Raw genomic sequence first — 18462 nt, 5'->3', positions numbered from 1 at the left:
ACCTGGAGCAGCACCTTCCTCCACACACTGTCTCATTCATTGTAGTGGCGCTGTTTGCAGAGTCAGACTGAGTAAAGGCAACAGAACCTGGCCTCATCGAATGCTGATTAATGCATTTACTAGCATGCGTTCAGTGTTCGTGTCCCAGGGCATTGTTGGGTGGTAAGTGCCGTACACACAAGCAATGAGAAAGTTGTGGTGGATCACACCTTCAACATGAGTCAGCGATGCGACGCTGCTGCAAACAAAGCAAATGCATTTTTAGGTTGCGTTAACAGAGGCATAGCATACAAGTCATGGGAGGTGATGGTACTGTTCTACCCGGTGCTGGTTAGGCCTCAGCTGGAGGACTGTGTCCAGTTTTGGTCACCAATGTACAGAAAGGAGGTGGAGAAACTGGAAAGGATCCAGAGGCGAGCGACGAAGATGATCAAAGGGATGGAATGCAGCCAGATGAGCAAAGGCTGAAGGAACTGGGTGTGTTTAGTTTGGAAAAGAGGAGATTAAGGGGGGACATGAGAGCGGTCTTCCGATACTTGAAAGGCTGCCATAAAAAAGATGGTGAAAAGTTGTTCTCTCTTGCCATGGAGGGCAGGACAAGAGGCGTTGGGTTCAAACTACAGCACAGCAGATTTAGATTAAATCTCAGGAAACACTTCCTAACTGTAAGAACAGTCGGCCTATGGAGCAGACGCCTCGGGAGGTCGTGGAAGCGCCTTCACTGGAAGTTTTCCAAAGGAGGCTGGATAGCATCTGTCTGGGATGGCTTAACACAACAAATCCTGCATCTTGGCAGGGGGTTAGACTAGACGACCCTTTCAGTCCATTCTAACCTATGGTTCTATAAAAGACAATCCCTGACCCAGAGAGCTTACAGCTGAAGCATACGAGGAGAGGCATGGAGGTGGATGTTACAAACCGCCAGAGGGAGACAACATGACAGTGACATGATCTTACCTAGTGTAGCAAGCAGCAACTGCAGCACACCAGCTTGCTAGCGAGACGGCTTTTCCTAAGTTCTCGCTGTGCTCTCCGGGTTAGTTACTATAGTGATGATGAGGTCGCAGTACAACTTAACAAGCATTTCTCATTCGGGTCGTTAGTATTTGTTTCCTTCATTTTAAAACGATTCTAAAAAGTGATTCTTTTCATTTTTGTAATGCTGGTGAAAGGTGCCACCATGAGCCCGAGATCTCTGTTTATTCCCAGGACAGGTGCTCTAGGGGTAGAATCTCTCCCCCCTCACCCACGTCCCACCCCACTCATCCACCAACCGTCCGCAACCCTGACCTGCCTTTCTTCTTGTGCTGAATAGCACCTAGTATAAAATCCCACCTGAAGGGGGGTGGGAAGCAAAGAGTAGCCATCTTGGCATCTCTCGCTAGGTGTTGGAGAAGATGTTTGACAGCAATCTTGGGATTCAGGGGTTTGAATTCCCCCGCCCCGCCCCAGCAATTCTTGCTGTTCTGTGCAATTTTCGCGGCCTCCCCTCCCCACCCTTTGTTTTGTTTCCATTTGTGGCTATTTTTGCATTTGAAAACTTGAAAAAAATGGGACTCTTCACCTCCCTTTGATGAGAAAACCATCATCTCGCTTCAGAAACGGGCCTGGCTTGGCTCAGAACCTGGGCCCCTGTCATGGAACGGTGTTGCACTCCTAAGCAACACTCCCACAAAGCCGGACTCCAGGGCCACTTTTGCAATGAGGTTTTGCGTTTTGCTGTGGATATTTCACACCCCTCCCATCAGGGCCTTGCTCCCATGGCTGGCACGGGCATTGGTGTCTGAGCAGCCTGTCACAGCATTACTGCTCCGGATCCAGCCATGTTGGGGGATTGGAAAGTGATACAGTGGAATGGGCATCAGGTGCTGGAATTGAACTATATTCCAGGGAGTTCAGGTAAAGCAGTCGCTGGCACAATACACGGGCTGTCTTGGTTCCAGCATTGACGGCATCACATGAAAGGACTGGAGCTCTCCTCTGGGAGATCTGAAATCACACGAGGGCTGGAGCTCCGTTCTTTGAAAAGGAAAGTGGCTCTGATTGATTCTTCACATCCCTCCACTTTTCTGTGTTCTAGAGCCCCCTTCTCCCCCACACCTTTCCACATGGATGACAATGCAGCAGAAGGTGACCCTGGATGCTAGGGGATCTGAGTAGCATCAGCAAGGAAGTACAGGCACAGAACCCTCTGCTCAAAAAGCCCAGAGCTCAGATGCTGGATCTAACCCCCCTCCACGCTGACAGAGCGCGAGACCCTGGAACGCTGCAGGCAGCCAAGGAAGTGTGAGGAGGCACTTCCAGAGCTGAAGCGTAAAGATCTCCTTGAAAAGCCAACACTGGGGCTTGGGCTGGGGTACGTGGCATCCAAGACAAAAAGTCTCCTTTTTAAAAGCCAGCTCTGAGAAGTTGCTAGTCAACAGCTGTTTGCTTTGTACAGAGCTGGTTTCGCTGCTTCCTTAGGGGCCAACCCTGCTATCACTGACGCATGGGAATAACTTTTCTCATGGGATTAGTGCCTCTGTTTTCAATAGGGTGACTCTCACGAGTAAAATTATCTGCATGCCTAGGTGTTTGCAGGACTGGGCCATTCATTAGCTTTGCGTAGGGCAGTGGGGATGAAAAGAAAGATTTTAGAAACCGGGAAATATTTGAATTGTAAGACCACAGACATTGGCAGAAAGGTTCAGGAGCAAAAGGAGAACCTGGAAGTGCTTTGAACTAATTTATCAAAACTGGCTAGATTTCAAATCAACGGTGTCTTTAAACTCGTGTATCTGTGGGGCTGTCCAGTCAATTAAATAACGGTCCCCTAAAGCTCACAATAATCAATTGCTCACACCTATATTAGAGTTTTGCCAAGAGGGAAAATTAGAATTGTCCTGGAAAACAATAACAAGCACTAAAAAAAAAACCCCAACGCAAACAAACAAAAACACCAAACATCCTTTTCAAGCTCTGGATTTGAATGAACTGAATCAATACCAGCTGCCTGCAGTCCAGTTCACATCAAAGTTACAGATGGCAAGAGAAGACGCAGTGCAATGCAGGGAGAGGAGCAGAAAGAAGGAAGCAATTAAGAACATAAGGACTGTCAGACTGGGTCAAACCAATGGTCCATCCAGCCCAGGGGCCAGCACCAGAACTTCAAGGGTTGTGTACAGAACAGGGCAGTTGGAATGATCCACTCCTGGCTTCCTCTCCTGGCTTCTGGCAGTCAGAGGTTTAGGGTCACCCTGGGCATAGGGCTACATCCCTGACCGTTGAATAATAGCCACTGATGGATCTATCCTCCATAAACTTATTTAATTTTTTTTAAGCCAGTTATACTTTTTGGCCATGACAACGCCCCATGAAAAAGTACTTCCTCTTGCCTGTATTAACCGTTCCCTGTTCATTTCACTGGGTGACCCCTGGTTTTGGTATTGTGGGAAAGGCAAAATAGTGCTTCTCTGTTCGCTTTCCCCACACTGTTCATGATTGTATAGACCTCTATCATACCCGCCCTTAACTGTCTCTTTTCCAAGCTGAACAGCCCTCATCTTTTTAGTCTCTCCTTGTATGGATGCTCTCGATACCCCTGATCATCTTTGTTGCCCTTCTCTGAACCTTTTTCAGTTCCACTCTGTCCTTTTTGAGATGGGGGGACCAGAACTGGACACAGTATTCAAGGTGTGGGCGCACCATGGATTTATATGGGACCATTGGAACATCTTTCTGTCTCATTTTCTATCATTTTCCTAACAGTTCCTAACATTTTGATGGCTGCTGCTCATTGAACTGAAGTTTTCAGAGAACCATCCACGGTAACTCCAAGTCCCAGCTGATCTTGGGACTTACAAATATTGTTCGGAGAAAGGCTGCCAATGACTAATCATTGACCTGTTGCCAGGTGATTTGCTCTGGACTCTGATGAATTGCTGATGAAGCCTAGCACTTAGATACTGGCTCTCCCCACTCATTTGGAAATGCAGATCATCCATTTGCTAGCTGAAAGGATGCTGGAAAAAGGATTGTGCAGTAGCACTTTGGTGCGAACCATACTGTGCAGGTTACTGGCTAGCCAGATTTGCGTTTTCCTGCGTAGGAATTGCCACCAGACCAAGGGTTCATCGAGCCCATGATCCTGTCTCTGACAGGGGCCCACACCAGATTCTTTAGAGGAAGATGCAGAAAACCCCATAATAATGGACAGTTGTGTAATAACCTGCCATTAGTGGAAGTTTCGCCTAATCCCCTGCAGTTAGCAGCTGCTTTATGCACTGAAACATTAGGCTTTATAACACTTATAAATTTTTATTCAGGCTTATTACCATCACTTATTATTTTACAGGGCCCCAAGGTGTGCTAGGTGCATTATGTAACCGTGGATGATCTTAGCCAGATAAATGTCTAATCCTTTATTGGCTCCTGGTAAGCTCTTGGGCCTAATGATATCTCCAGATCTGTGTTTTCTGTGCAGTTTCAAATGTGTTGTCCTTTTTATTCTCACTGGCTATCCCCTTGTTCTGGTATGAGGGTAAATAGGAGCGCCCTATCTTTCTAGCTACTGTCTCAATAGCATTCATTATTCTGCATACATCTAGCACGTCCCCTCTTATCCCTTTAGATGCCGATTCAGCCAAGCGCATGCTTAACGTTAAGCACATGCTTTGCTGAATTGCACATTGCTGTCGAACCCGTGCAATCTCCCCTCATATGGCAATCTTTCCAGGACTCTGAGCGCTTTCCTCACCTCTCTCTGGGCCCATTCGGCTTCTGCCATAGCTTTTTATTTATTTATTTATTTATTTATTTATTTTGAGAATGGAAGCCTGGAACAAAACGCAGCACTCCAGATTAATTGTGTTATGGCCCTCTAACAATCTCAGTATTGTCTATTTCATTCCTGGCACACGCGGTTTGCTTTTATTTTGACTGTCTCTGTGCATTAAATAGCTGTCTTCGCTGAGCTATCTTTCCGTGGGGCTTACAGTTAATTTAGCCCGAGCCTATCTCATCCCATGTACTATCTCTGCAGCTGAGCTCAGTAGGGGAAGGATAGACCAGTGGTTAGGATGTTAGGATGAGAGACCTTGATTCAATTCCATACTCTGACAGAGTTTCTGGGTAACTTCGAACAAGCCCCTTGGTATGTCTACACTACAAAGAGAAACCAAGTCTCAGAGCCTGGGTCAATTGAGGGCTCAGGCCGCAGAGCTCAAAAGAGCAGTGTAAACGTTCCTTCTTGTGCTGCCATCCACCCAGGCTCTGAGACGCTTCCCCGTCCCCAGGTTTCAGAGCCCCTATCTCCCCGAGTCAGTTGATCTGGGCTCTTGAGACTTGATGCCAGTGGTTTTTCTTTGCTGTGTAGCCATACCCAGGGCCGGTTCCAGGGTTTTGGCCGCCCCAAGCAGCCAAAAAAAAAAAAAAAAAAAAGCCGCGATCGCGATTGCGATCTGCGGTGGCAATTCGGCGGGAGGTCCTTCGCTCCGAGGCGGAGTGAGGGACCGTCCGCCGAATTGCCGCCGAATACCTGGACGTGCCGCCCCTCTCCGGAGCGGCCGCCCCAAGCACCTGCTTGACAAGCTGGTGCCTGGAGCCGGCCCTGGCCATACCTTGAGTCTTTCCATGCCTCAGTTTCCCAGATGTGCAGTGGGATGAGAGCACTGCCCTGCCTCACAGCGGATGCTGTCAGGATAAATTTATTACAGGTTGGGAGGGGCTCAGATGTTATAGTTCTGGGAGCCATATGTACCACTGATAGCTTTGGTCTCCATGGGTACTAGCTTATAAGGCCCGGATTTTTGGTGGGGGATTCTCAGGTCTGAAACACCTTGTTTGTTTTTAAGTTGATATTGGTTCAATAATTTGTTTTTCCTTTAAAAAAGATGCATCTCTGTGGCCAGAGCCAACTGTCCTGGAAGTGCTTTGGCCTGGGCTTTGCAAAGGGAGTTAGGTACCTAAATGGCCTTGAATTTCAGCAGGATGTGGGTGCCTGAGCACCTGAGACTCCTTTGAATTTCCCAGCGCTGCAGCGGCAGGGCTCAATGCTCACAAGCGCATTGACTGCACTGGGAGCTGCGGGAGCTCAGTGCTTCCTAGAGCAGCACAGGGCCTTGCCGCGTCAAGCCCTGAACAGGTATTTGGCAGGAATCAAATCAAGTTTTTGCTCCAGTTAGCACTGCAGATAGCTCGGCAAGGGGCGGCTGTGACAGGGCCTACTTACCCTGCACTGGACAAGGAGGGGTTAACCCCGTACTCTGAGCAGAGGAAACCACGCCCCCTCGCCCCTGCTGGGCATGCTCCAACTAGAGCCTCAGTATAAAAGGGAGCAGCCCAGCTCAGTCAGGATGGAGGATGTATGTTGCAGGCTCCTGGGCAGATACCCGGCTACCTGTGGACACCCAGGAGGTGTCGGAACCATCAGAAGCTTCACAGGCCAGAGACCCAGGGGACTGGTGGACTATGCCATGGGAAGACAGGGTAGGAAGTAGCCCGGGGGAACTAGCCAGTGATCTGGTCATAGGTCCGGGAACTAAGTCAGCGTGTTTCAGTCCGATCCCTGCTGACCCTGTGGTTAGTACACTCGCTGCTGACAGGGCCTGGGCTGGGACCCAGTGGAGTAGGGAGGCCTGGGTACCCGACCCCAGCTACCCCACCTTGGGTGGTGGCTCATCCCCTCTGGCCATTGGGCCGCTCAGCCCCATGAGGGAGGGCAGCCCTATTGACTCTGGCCATTGGGCCGCTCAGCCCCGCAAGGGAGGGCAGCGCTATTTACTCTGGCCAGTAGGCCCTACTGCCGTGAGGCTGAGGGTGGTCAGGCGGACTCAGTTGTGGGACTATAATGCTCCTTTCCCTGCCCCAAAGTGGGGACAGGGTGTACTTGGCCTGTGACAGCGGCCATGATCCCTTCTGCCTTGTGTATTGTCAGCCAGCCGGCTAAGGCTTTGACCCAGCAAAGCACTTAAGCACATACATAACTTTTTAAGCACATAACCAGTTCCGTTCATTGACTTCAGTGAGACTACTCACGTGCTTTGAGTGATACGCGCCCGAGCTGCTGTTCAAAGTGGCTCGGTTTGACTTTGGTGGATCTATTTGAGATGGAAGTGGCTGACTTGCCGATAAATATGAAACACAGAGGTGACATTTTTACAGCCGTTTTTATAACTGCAGCCATTCTTTAATCCTTCTCCATCGTGAAAGGTGCCTATATCTTGCTACCAAAAGTCTCCCGACAATTTTAAGCTATGGTTATTTGTGTAACGCTTGGTGCCACCGAGACACACGGGGAAAAGCACTGAAAATGCCCCAACTCTCCAGAAAATAACTCCAGCCCTTGCATTCAGGGAGCTGAATAGTGTCAGTTTTCCACTTCCCCGGCAGCCAATATTAAAAAATGACACATTTTAAAGACCTTTTAAATCTCATACTCCAAATCTCTTTCCCTTATTACATTTTTGGATCTCTTAGGTCATAAAAGCAGAGGAGTATTGGAACAGAGTAGATTTGAAGGCTAAGTGCTGTAGGGGTTTTATGTGCTAGCTCCTCACTGATGGAAACTTTGACTCACTTTTGTCTCTGTTCATGAGCAAAATTAGTTTGCTGGCCTCCATCTAATCCTGGCCCCATTACAGTCTGGCATGATTAGCAGCCTTCGCTGAGGAGAGCACCAGGAATGGGAGGGTAGAGAGACCAGGCCAGGAGCTACGCTGTTTGGAAGATGTCTGTGGGGAAATGCTATTTGCACAACCTCCCACCCATAGGGGGCAGCACCTCGCAGATCATGGCACATACCGAAGCACAATGGAACTGTTTTCTTTTGAAAAGAAATCAGTAAAAAGTCAAAAATTTCAGGCTGGCAGGAGTCTTATAGATTTGTTCTATATCAGAAATGATATTGGCGTCCACCTCTGTTTCCTTTTCAATCATCCCTAAGTTGCACTCTCTCCCGACTCGGTACCACGGTGTGGCCTCTTCAACCTGGAGCCCTGTATCTGGCAAATGGAGATGAATGGCACCTACCGTCCAGGACCACCGTTTATTGCAGGAGCTTCAGGAGGTGTGATCGGAGCGTAGGACTGGGAGCCAGGAGCTCCTGATTTCTAGTCTGCTCCTGACACTGACCCACTGTGTTGCCTTGGTCAAGTTATGTCGCCTCTCTGCCCAGTTTCCCCAGTTATAAAGTAGGGAATAGGCCCAGTAATACCTGCCACACTGGTGTATTGTGACGGTTAATCGATGGCTGTATTTTGTATTACAGTAGCACCGAGCTCAGGGCTCCATTGTGCTAGGCGCTGTACAAACACACAGTACAAGAGTCCTTGCCCTGAAGAGCTTGCAATCTAACTAGACAAGTCAGACAATTAGCTGGAGGAAGAAGGTATTATTGTCTCCATTTTATGGATGGGGACCTGAAGCACAGAGCGGAAAAGGAAGTTGCCCATGGTCACAAAATAAATCTGTGGCAGAGAATGGAATTGAACCAAGACCTCCAGAATCCCACTGCTATAACCACAAGACCATCCGTCAAGTGTTAAGTATTGTTATTAGAAGCGTTTTTAAGGTGCTCTGATGAAAATTGCTATGGGCCCAATCCTGCCAGGTGCTGGATGCTTCCGAGCGGTGTTGAGCAGTCTTCGCCCCCATGAAAGTCAATGTGTGGAGGGTACGCGGCATCTTGCAGGACGCAGCCATCTGTAATATCGTATGCTTCGAGTGCTCGCTCATGTCCATTCCATTAAATGGCTAAGGTACTAATACCCTGCCTTTGTTGACAACTGCTAATGCATCACCTTATCTGTGCTGCTCGGAAGGAACAATGTTGGGGAAACCAATAGAGTAACAATGATCTATATTGTAGCCAAAGGAATGAGCAGCCAGCACGGGGACTGCAAAAATAGAGAAACCACCTCCTGTTTAAGAGGAAGCCCGGCATCTGGGAACATGTGCTAATTCAGCAGATTCCACTGTACTTGGGACGCCTGGAGAGTGATGCATTGGAAGGAGTGAGAGTACCCACCAGAATAGGGATGGGAAAGGACTAGATTTGCAGGAGAAAGGACGGGCTCTGCTGTTGTGCATTGGAGGGGAAGAGGGATAGGCGTGTTGTTTGATTAATACCAAGCTCTGTTACTATTGACTTCCTGAGACTGTGGGTGGATTTCAGACTTAGTCCTCTAGAGAAGTAATCTCAGGGCAAGCAATATACATGGCGTTCTTTCCATTGACTTCAGGGATCTTTGGATAATGTCCTTGGACTGTGAGCAGTTGGGGTCAGGGGCCTCAGGGCTTATTTGTTTGGGACGTTTCACCTCTCATCTGGTGCTGTGTGCCTGACCTTTGGCTACAATATAGATCAGTGGTAGGTACTAACGCTGCACAAGTCCTGCCAGTGCAGAATCTCAGCAGCACTTAGTTGCTAATGTTTTCTTTTCCCCTGCCTAAATGGCAAGAGGAGAATCCCAGTGTGGGATCTAGGTGACCCACTAAGGAGCCCATAATGTGCTGTGCATCCTAAAGCCCGCCAGAGATTAAACTCCTTAGGTACAAGGACGAAAAGCTAGAGGCACGCCAAATGTGTAGTTTTCCTGTTGAACATGTTACAACCAGCCATTAAATATTAAGGACGGAGAATGTAAAATATTTATCTCTTACCCTGGGTTTTAAGGAGGAAACTCAATTCTATCTCATCCCTATCAGCCCTCCTTAACTGGCGACTAACTCGGCTGTGCTTACTCAGAGTTTAGCAGTTGCCTTTTCTTGGCTTGACCTTGCAGACATTTCAGAAAGCCCTTACCTCCAAGCTGTTGATAGAGGCTACTTTACCCTTTGCCTTGTGGCTAGCTTGTTTTCCTGTGTCAAAAACACAGACCTACCCTCTGCAGCATCATTCCCTGCACCCTTAGGGAATTATGCATTTAGACTGGAACAAAGCTGTGGTCATTTATGATAGGACTTCATGGCGGTTGCTGTGCTTCGTGCCATAGCAGCGTGGAACTTTGACAGCTTGGCTAGAACTCACCTCCTTCTGATCGGAAAACCCAGCCACTAAACTGAGCTGAAGGAGAATCTCCTTTAATTGTTAGCAGTATAGGGCACATGACAGAAAGTTGAGCAGCTGTGATTATATTCGGTAGACATGTGTATGTGTTAGTGTTATGTATACATATACACATGAACACACTCTACAGTATTCTTGCAGTGTTTTCAGTGCAGTAAATGTTATGCCCAGTGCAGGATTTACCAAATGCACTATTAAATCAGGATTTTTGTGAAAAATAGGGGGGGTGTCATAGGGTGGCTGCCTCCTGGGCTCCCCCTTGTGGCCTCAGGGTGGCCCTGGAAGTGCCCCCCACCTTGGTTTCCCTCTTCTAGGCACACGCTGACTGATCCCCTTTTCCTGGGGGCCGATTGCCTGCCCACAGTCTCTGTCATATGTGAGAATGCAGCCCCTGAGGAAGTTTGTAGGGGGCCCTCCCGACTGCCTTCCCGCTTTCTGCTTTCACCAGTGTGATCTGGCTCTACTGCTCACCAGGGAAGTCTCCCTGCTCCCTCCTTCAGGGGCATCTGCTCCCTGGAGCTCTTGTGCCATCTCTGCTCTGCACTCGCTCTGAAGTGCCGAACTCTTCTTTGCCTTTGGGCTGCCCTGCCCTCCTCACTGTACCAAACCTAGGTGGCTTCAAAACCTGTTCTGCCCTTTCCCCATTCGCACTGAGTTCAAAGATGCGCTTTCATCAGCCCCTCGCTCTCAGAGGCAGGGGGGAGTCTGTAGAAAAACAGAGACTAAAAGGGAATTTTAAAAATTAACTACCCCAACCCCAGTGCAAGGGAAGTACAATATTTCTTATCCCGGGAGCCCTGGCAGGAATGGAGAGCTAGGGAGAGTCGGTCTTTGAGGAATCCAGTGAAAACACGGCCCAAGGGCTTTCCTGTCCAGTCACAGCGTCACAGCGGGGGTAGTTGGGTTGTCGCTAGCAGTCACCCAGGGCAAAATCCTGCCCTATGTTGCATGGATCTTCTAGGGTGGAAGGGGGCATAGGAAGATTCTTCTCTTCCTCCGTGCAACAAACGCCTACTCCTGCAAAACTCCCATTGGCTTCAGAGGGAGCAGGATCTGGCCTCAAGGTAGGAGTGCTCCAACCCCCCTGCTGCTGCATTACCAAGGATGGGGCTTGACGACAACACCTCTGCGCAGATGGGTTAGGAGTGCACATGCTGGTGGGTATGTACTGTGCTCCCGCTCTTAGGAGCAGTCAGCAGCGCCTTCCACCCTGGTCCTGCAGCAGCCGGAAGGCCTAGGGGCTAGGGAGTGGGGAGGCAGTGCCCCTGCCCCCCTGTGCGCAGGTTACCCCAGCAAGACGGGTTTTGCCCCACAGAGCTTCAATTTGTAGATTGTGGCATTACTTATCTCCAGGCTCTAAGGGCCCGAGCATGGGAGATGCTGAGAGCCGCTTGTAGTCACTGAGCACTTAGCACCTTACAGGACTCTGTGAGTGCAGCAGAGCGGGTGTTCCTAGCGGTGAGTGCTGGGTCGCCCCCCTCCCTTGCACTTCTCACAGACGTGAAGGCCAGAAGGGACCCTTATGATCATGTAGTCTGACCTCCTGCCTCACCCAGGCCAGAGAACCCCACCCAGCGGTTCCTGCCTCCAGCCCCATAACTCTTCACTGAGCCGGAGTGGCTCTTTTACAGGGGGAGACCCTCAGTCTTGAGGCCGAAACTCCAAATGATGGGGACTCCGCTGCACCCCTGCCGTCTCCCATACGCTGCAGCCATTATGTGCAGGATTTCCTGGGGAATGAGGAGTCGTTTCTACAGGGGACACAATCTGTGGATAAGATCGTTTGGCCTTTACTCACATGAGTCATCCTTACTCCCCTGAGCGGTCCCTCTGAAATCTAGGCACCTAGACGCTATAGTGATTGACAGGTGGATTGGATTGCTCAGATGAGTAATGTTTGCAGTAATCAGGTCCTGCAACTATTTCATCCTGGAAAGTAGGTCAATGTCATCACCACCATTTCACAGGGGGGGAAACCGAGGCACGGGGAGGTGAAATTCTGTGGCCACACTGGGAGTCCGTGGCAGAACCAGGGTTAGATCACAGCACATCTGAATCCCAATCCCAGCCCTTGTGACTCTCATCCCACAGTGATAAATACCAAGCAACTGCCTATTCCTTTACACAGGCTGTCACTGTTGGAGATCCAAGCTCTGGTGTCTCGTCTTCTCCCTGACATTTCCTTTCGCTAGATTCTCTTGCAAAATCATAGGGCAGGGGCCCTCCTGGGGCTTGAGTGGCAGCTGGAGACGTGTTGTTTATCGAGCGAGATGGATGGTTCTTGGGACACATTATGGCAAGGAATGAAGGCCCAGAGCCACGAGGGGACTTGGGCATTGCGACACTAAGCACAGTGGTGCCTAAATTTTAGACACGGGTGTGAGTCCAGTTACAGACCAAGGTGCCTTTTCCCCACTGCTGTAGCACCTCCAGTGCAGTTTCCAGTGTAGACGTGCTGCTGTGGTGTAGAGTGGGGCTGGAGCTGGGGAAGTGTCTTCGCTCCAGGATAAATACACGGCTGTAGTTCCACTGGTGCCCATATCCCTAATCTAGACGAGCCCTAAATGGTGGCAGAAGGCACAGGCCTACAGTTCAGGCAAAGGGTAATAACTCAGGGAACTGTTGATTAGGGAAGGCAATTGAAGCCAGGAATACGAAGGCCAATCCAGCTGCAAGCTCTTTCTCACATGGCCCATTAGGACTATTCATGTGAGTAAACATTTTGCAGGATCGGGCCCTATGAGAGGTGGTGTTGTCTAGTGGTTACCGCATTGGACTGGAACTCAGGAGATCTGGATTCTGTTCCTGGCTCTGTCACTAGCCCTCTGGCTGGCCTTGGGTAAATCACTTCATGGCTCCATGCCTCAGTTTCCCCATCTGTAAAAGGGGGATAATGCCACTGGCCTTCTTTGTAAAGTCCTTTGAGATCAACAGATGAAACACACTCCATAAAAGCTAGGGATGGTTATATAGCTGAGTCCAAGCCATTTTTAGTTTGTTTCAGGGATGGATGGGACAGGAGTAGTATGTTTTTCCTTAAGAGCTTGTCTCCACACACATTAGACTACCGCTCTAGTTAAAGCAGTGGAAACCCCTGGAATGGATGCAATTATACTGGTATAAAGGTGCTTTTACAGAGACAGCTTATTCTTCTGAATGTAGGAGAATACGTTACCTGGATAGTGGCATATAGCTGCATCCACACTGGGCGTTGTACCAGTTTAACTATACTGGTAAAAAAATTACCCCCCCAAGTTACGTAGCTAAATCAGTACAACAATTGTAGCCCAGGACTTAGTTGATTTTTCCTGACGGACAAGCTTGTCCCACTGCAGTGCCGCTCCCAAAGGGGGAACTAGTTTAGTGCTGGCGGATTCCACAGCAGCCGTAGAGAGTGACGGCTCTGCTTTCCCAGAGAAGAGCGCTAGGAAGCAGCAGTGTGAGCTGTCGTACTAGCATACCTCCATCCTGAGCTGGGGTGAGGGGAGTTCAGGCTCCATGACCTAGCCAGTCCCTGGCCTCTCTGCTGGGACTGCCAGGAAGGGGCCAGTTTTGATGCAGATGCCTTTATCCATTAGGAAGAGGCTGGAGAACCCAGTAACTCATTTCAAAAGCTGCCCAAAGAAGAACTGACTGTTGGTCCGAGCAGGGGTGTTGGTTTAATGCTCAGCTTATTGGGTGTGCCCCATGTGCTCTACAGCCAGAGTCAGAGCAGATGGCAAAGGGGTAACGAAAACATCCAGACGTGTGCCTGGGGAAAAAAATCTAACCTGGAAACACAATATTAGGGGCAGGTGAGCTCGAGTGGAAGTCGGTGGGTTGAAAGTTTGAAAACGCAGACATTCCTGGGCTTGGATTCTGTGTACAGCAGGCGAGAAATAGTAAAGAGAGGAGACTGGGGGGGAACAAAGTGAAAGTAGAGCAGAGAGTAACGAAATGCAATGAGTTGGTGGGCAGGAGAATCCTACTGGGAGAACCCAGTCTGCATCCTCCATCTCAGGCAGCCACCTGCGGTGTGGTTCTGTATTAACACCATAGGCCTGATTATCAGCAGGGGCCGCGCACCCTCAGCTCCAAGTGAAGTCAGCTGGAGCTACCGGTGCTCAGCAGAGCTGAAAACCCTTTCTCCTTGGCTACAGAAACATGTTGTTGTTGCTTTTTTAAAATTGCAAGGCAAATTCTAACAAAATATGTGTTTAAATGCCAGGAAAGGCAGACTTGGCAATCAATCCCCCTCTGCTTCCCACCCCAAGTAGTCGGAGATGTTCACTAAACCCCTGTGATTATCCATGTATCCGCGCTCCAGCGGCAGATACTGTTAAGGACCAAGTGGTAGCGGGGGGCTTGTAGAGAGAAGCTGCCCTTCAAGACTGATGATAGAAATAAGCCAAGGACCCTAAGATCCAAACCACAGGGACCCTGTGTGTATGAGGGAGACAGACACTAAAATAAAGAGACAAAGGAAGGAGGCTTGGATTGACCTGACAAAATAGGAAAGGGAATAAACAGGACAGATCTTCCAGCAAAATTTTGGAATTTAAACATTCACAGCTGCAAAAAAAGAAAACAGTCAATTCCTGCCTGAAAATAATTGATGGGCTGTGTTTGAGGAGCTGATGTTTGAGGAATTTCAATGAAAAACCAGAGTGACAATGACAAAGGAAATGAGATTGAAGTGTTAAAGGGAAGTGAGCAGTGGGATGGAAAGGGGGAGGAACAATAAATGGAAAAGAATCACGGCAGCTCAGAACTGTGTGGGCTGCTGCATTTCCAAGGAGAAAGAGACAAAGAACTTTGTATTGTCAAGATGCCAGAGTGCTAGAAAACTACCCCCCTTCCCCATCTTACCTCTGTGCACAAGCACCCTGCTAAATGCATATCTTCATGCATATGCACTGGTACCTGTGCACATCACCTTACACACATGTCTCTGTGCATATTTACACCCCTAGACATGCACATATATTTCAAGGCACCATTTAACAAATTGCTGCGTGAGAAGAACATGTTCCTTCTGGAATATGACTTAGCGCTCTCATCCTGGCAGACTCAATGAACTTGCTTGTCTTACAGACCTTGATTCTGATTTATGAAAGCTGCTCCCAATTCATCTTAATCACCACACACTAGGGGAGGATGCACAGGTTAGGCCAGCAGAGTTCACTCTGACTGTTGCTTTGTGAGAGCCAGGTTATAAAATTAGCTTTTATTTACAAACTCTTTTCAGGCTGGGCCCAGTGCCAGCTCTCATTGAATTTCAATGGGCTCCTTTGCAAAGCTGAACCTAAGTGACTGATGAATAGATCAAGGGCTACATTTACAAATGTATTGGGGAACCTAAAGATGCAGAGAGGAGCCCAGAGGGTCTTACAAAAGCGCCTAAGTGACTTAGGCACCTAGCTCCCATTGACCTTAATGACTTTAAGTCCTGCAGCTCAGGGCAGCCTTCTAACCCTTCTCTTACATTTTGGCTAGAAAGTTTCAATTCAATTGCTACTAATTGCCAGAAGGAAGAGAGCCTGTTCGCTACAGAATGGCCCAAGGGTTTCATTCTTAGCACTTCTGGGAGGGATAGATTAGTGGTTTGAGCCTGCTAAACCCAGGGTTGTGAGTTCAAGCCTTGAGGGGGCTATTTAGGGATCTGGGGCAAAATCAGTACTTGGTCCTGCTAGTGAAGGCAGGGGACTGGACTCGATGACCATCCCTTCTAGCTCTATGAGATAGGTATCTCTCTCTCTCTCTCTATATATATATATATATTTATAGTAGCTCTCAAAGCCATTCACAATGGCAGGTAAAACCATTATCCCCTTTTCACAGATGGGGACAGTGAGGCGCAAAGAAGTTAATTGACTGGCCAATGTCACAAAGTAAGTGTGGGGCAGAGCCGAGAATATAACCCGGGTTTCCTGAGTCCCAGTCCTAGCCATGCTCACTGCCTACCAAAGAGACCTCTGGAAATAGGAGCAATGGGATGAAATCAAGAAAAGGCTGGTTAGTGGGAAAGATTCCTGACAATGAGCTGTATTTGACCATATTTATCCCTGATTTAATTCCATTGGAGCCAGGGATGCATTTGGCCCTAAGACTGTAGCAGAATAGGATCCCAAGGGAAGTGGTGGATGGGACATGTGCAGTTAGACTGGGCAGAGCACTAGAGATGGTAGGGCTGGGCGCTGGCTTATCTTGTCGAGGGGAATGCTCTGGTTTTCTCTTTTCCAGCTCTAACTCAGGGGTCGGCAACGTTCGGCACGCAGCTCGCCAGGGTAAGCACCCTGGCGGGCCGGGCCAGTTTTATTTACCTGCTGAAGCGGCAGGTTTGGCCGATCGCGGCCCCCACTGGCCGTGGTTCGCCGTCCCGGGCCAATGGGGGCGGCGAGAAGCTGCGGCCAGCACATCGTTCGCCCGCGCCGCTTCTCGCCGCCCCCATTGGCCCAGGACGGCGAACCGCGGCCAGTGGGGGCCGCGATCGGCCAAACCTGCCGCGTCAGCAGGTAAATAAAACTGGCCCGGCCCGCCAGGGTGCTTACCCTGGCGAGCCGCGTGCCGAATGTTGCCGACCCCTGCTCTAACTTCTGCAACTCCAGGGTCTAATCTCCCCACTTGTGTGATCAAAAGGAAGTCGTGTCATTTCAGCCCCTTTGGAAGAATTACATTCCCCTTCCACACTCAGGTTTAACAAATACATTCACATGGTACTTGCTGACATGTGTAAACCCCTTGTAATGTCAGAGGAGATGAAATTGTCAGTGATTCCTCAGCCAATGAGCTTGCAGTCATGTTAACAGCTTGCTGCTGCCAGTTACTAGCTCCGTTCTGTGCTAAGCTTCTGGCCTGCCCCAAAATGCAAAGGATGTAATAGGATGGATTTGTAAAACCCACAAAATCCCTCCCAGATTTTTACGGATGTGAAACTGAACTTGGAAAATGCAGCCTATGAGCAAGAAGCATTGTCAGCAAGTACAAGGTCTTGTGGTCCCAGGAATTGCACCAGAGCTTATAGAAAGGAAATCAGGAGGGAGCAGCGAGAGGAAAACTGGAGTCAGGAATTACATTCACTGGGTGTGTGGGCTCTTGGCAGTGCTTGTGGCATGTTGCAACAAGGTGTATAAACAATGAATTACCTGGAGAGCTGAACTCTCTCTGCAGAGAGGTCAGCTGTGAAAAGGTATCAGGTTTGTTTACAGCCAGCAAATACTCTACTGCATAGAAAAGGCCCTGGATTTTTTTTTATAAGGCATTTGTTGGAAGATGGGGCTAGCATGTAGCATCACTTCTCTGTGTGAAATGCTCTCCAGAAGCTGTAGCGTGTAGGTTCTGCCAAAGGCATACATACCTCTGACCTCTAGGCCACTAGTTCCAAGCTTAGAAAAAGGAAAAGCGAGAGATCGCCCCAGGCTTCAATAGCAAGTGGTGCTGAAGGTTGGGATCGTACAGAAGAGCCAGGACTGGACTAATAGGGGGAGCTGCAGGTTAGAGCGATGTTGGGGGAGGGGAAGAGCCTGAGAGGGTGGGGGCTGGGCCTGGAATAGCAAAGTGAGAGCAGGCCACTAGCAAAGCAGTGAGAGAATTAAGGACGAGAAGTGAGCCTCAGAGCAGGACTGAAGTGTGTTGTTAGAGATGTCTGGGAGAAGTCTGTGTTATGCTTACAGTGAATGCAGTTACAGTTACCTTTGGTGCCTTGGCCAGCAATCAAGAAAATGAATACTTTTCAAGACAGTGCAGCCAATGCCGTGTACAGATGTGTTTGATGGGAATAGATTGTCCTTGAAGCTATCCATCTTGGAAGTACCACACTCCGCAACATGTGGGCTGGAAATCACATCACAGGGCAGGAAGGAAGGAGATTGGTTCTCTTTTTCCACACGTCCCTGTGGTCATGGCTCAGAAGAATGGGTATGTGGAGAATTATACACATTAAGGGAAACAACTGGATTTAAAATCCTTTTGTTTGTGCTTGCGTGTGGACAGATCAGTTGTCCAGATCCCAAAGTATCAATCAGCAGCTCTCCATCCAGTGCATGTCTCTGATCAAAATATGTCACGAGCAGCTACCATTTGTGTCAGAGGTGATGGAATGCCACGCATTCAGCAGGTAGCACTTGCTAATTAACTGTTTAATAAAGGATCCAATGAATATTTTAGCTCACACGAGAGACTTCGCTGGTACGCTCAGTACTGTTATTGTTATGAGCAGCTGGCCTCAAGGGGGCACCCTCACAATGCAATACGCCTCTGTGCTGGTCAGGAGCTGAAGCAGGAGTGTTGGACTTATCAAAATCTTTGCTTGGGAGCTGTTGTTGCCCTGCTCTCTCACTCACCTAAAATCCTGCCTTTCACAAAGATATGTTGGCAGTGCCCTGCCTTATATTTGAGGGGATGTTGCTGCACCTCAGCCTGGCAAAGGCAGAAATACC

Source organism: Emys orbicularis, chromosome 10, assembly GCF_028017835.1.
Source record: "Emys orbicularis isolate rEmyOrb1 chromosome 10, rEmyOrb1.hap1, whole genome shotgun sequence".
In the NCBI taxonomy this organism is placed as follows: Eukaryota; Metazoa; Chordata; order Testudines; family Emydidae; genus Emys; species Emys orbicularis.
This window is presented reverse-complemented; position numbering follows the sequence as displayed.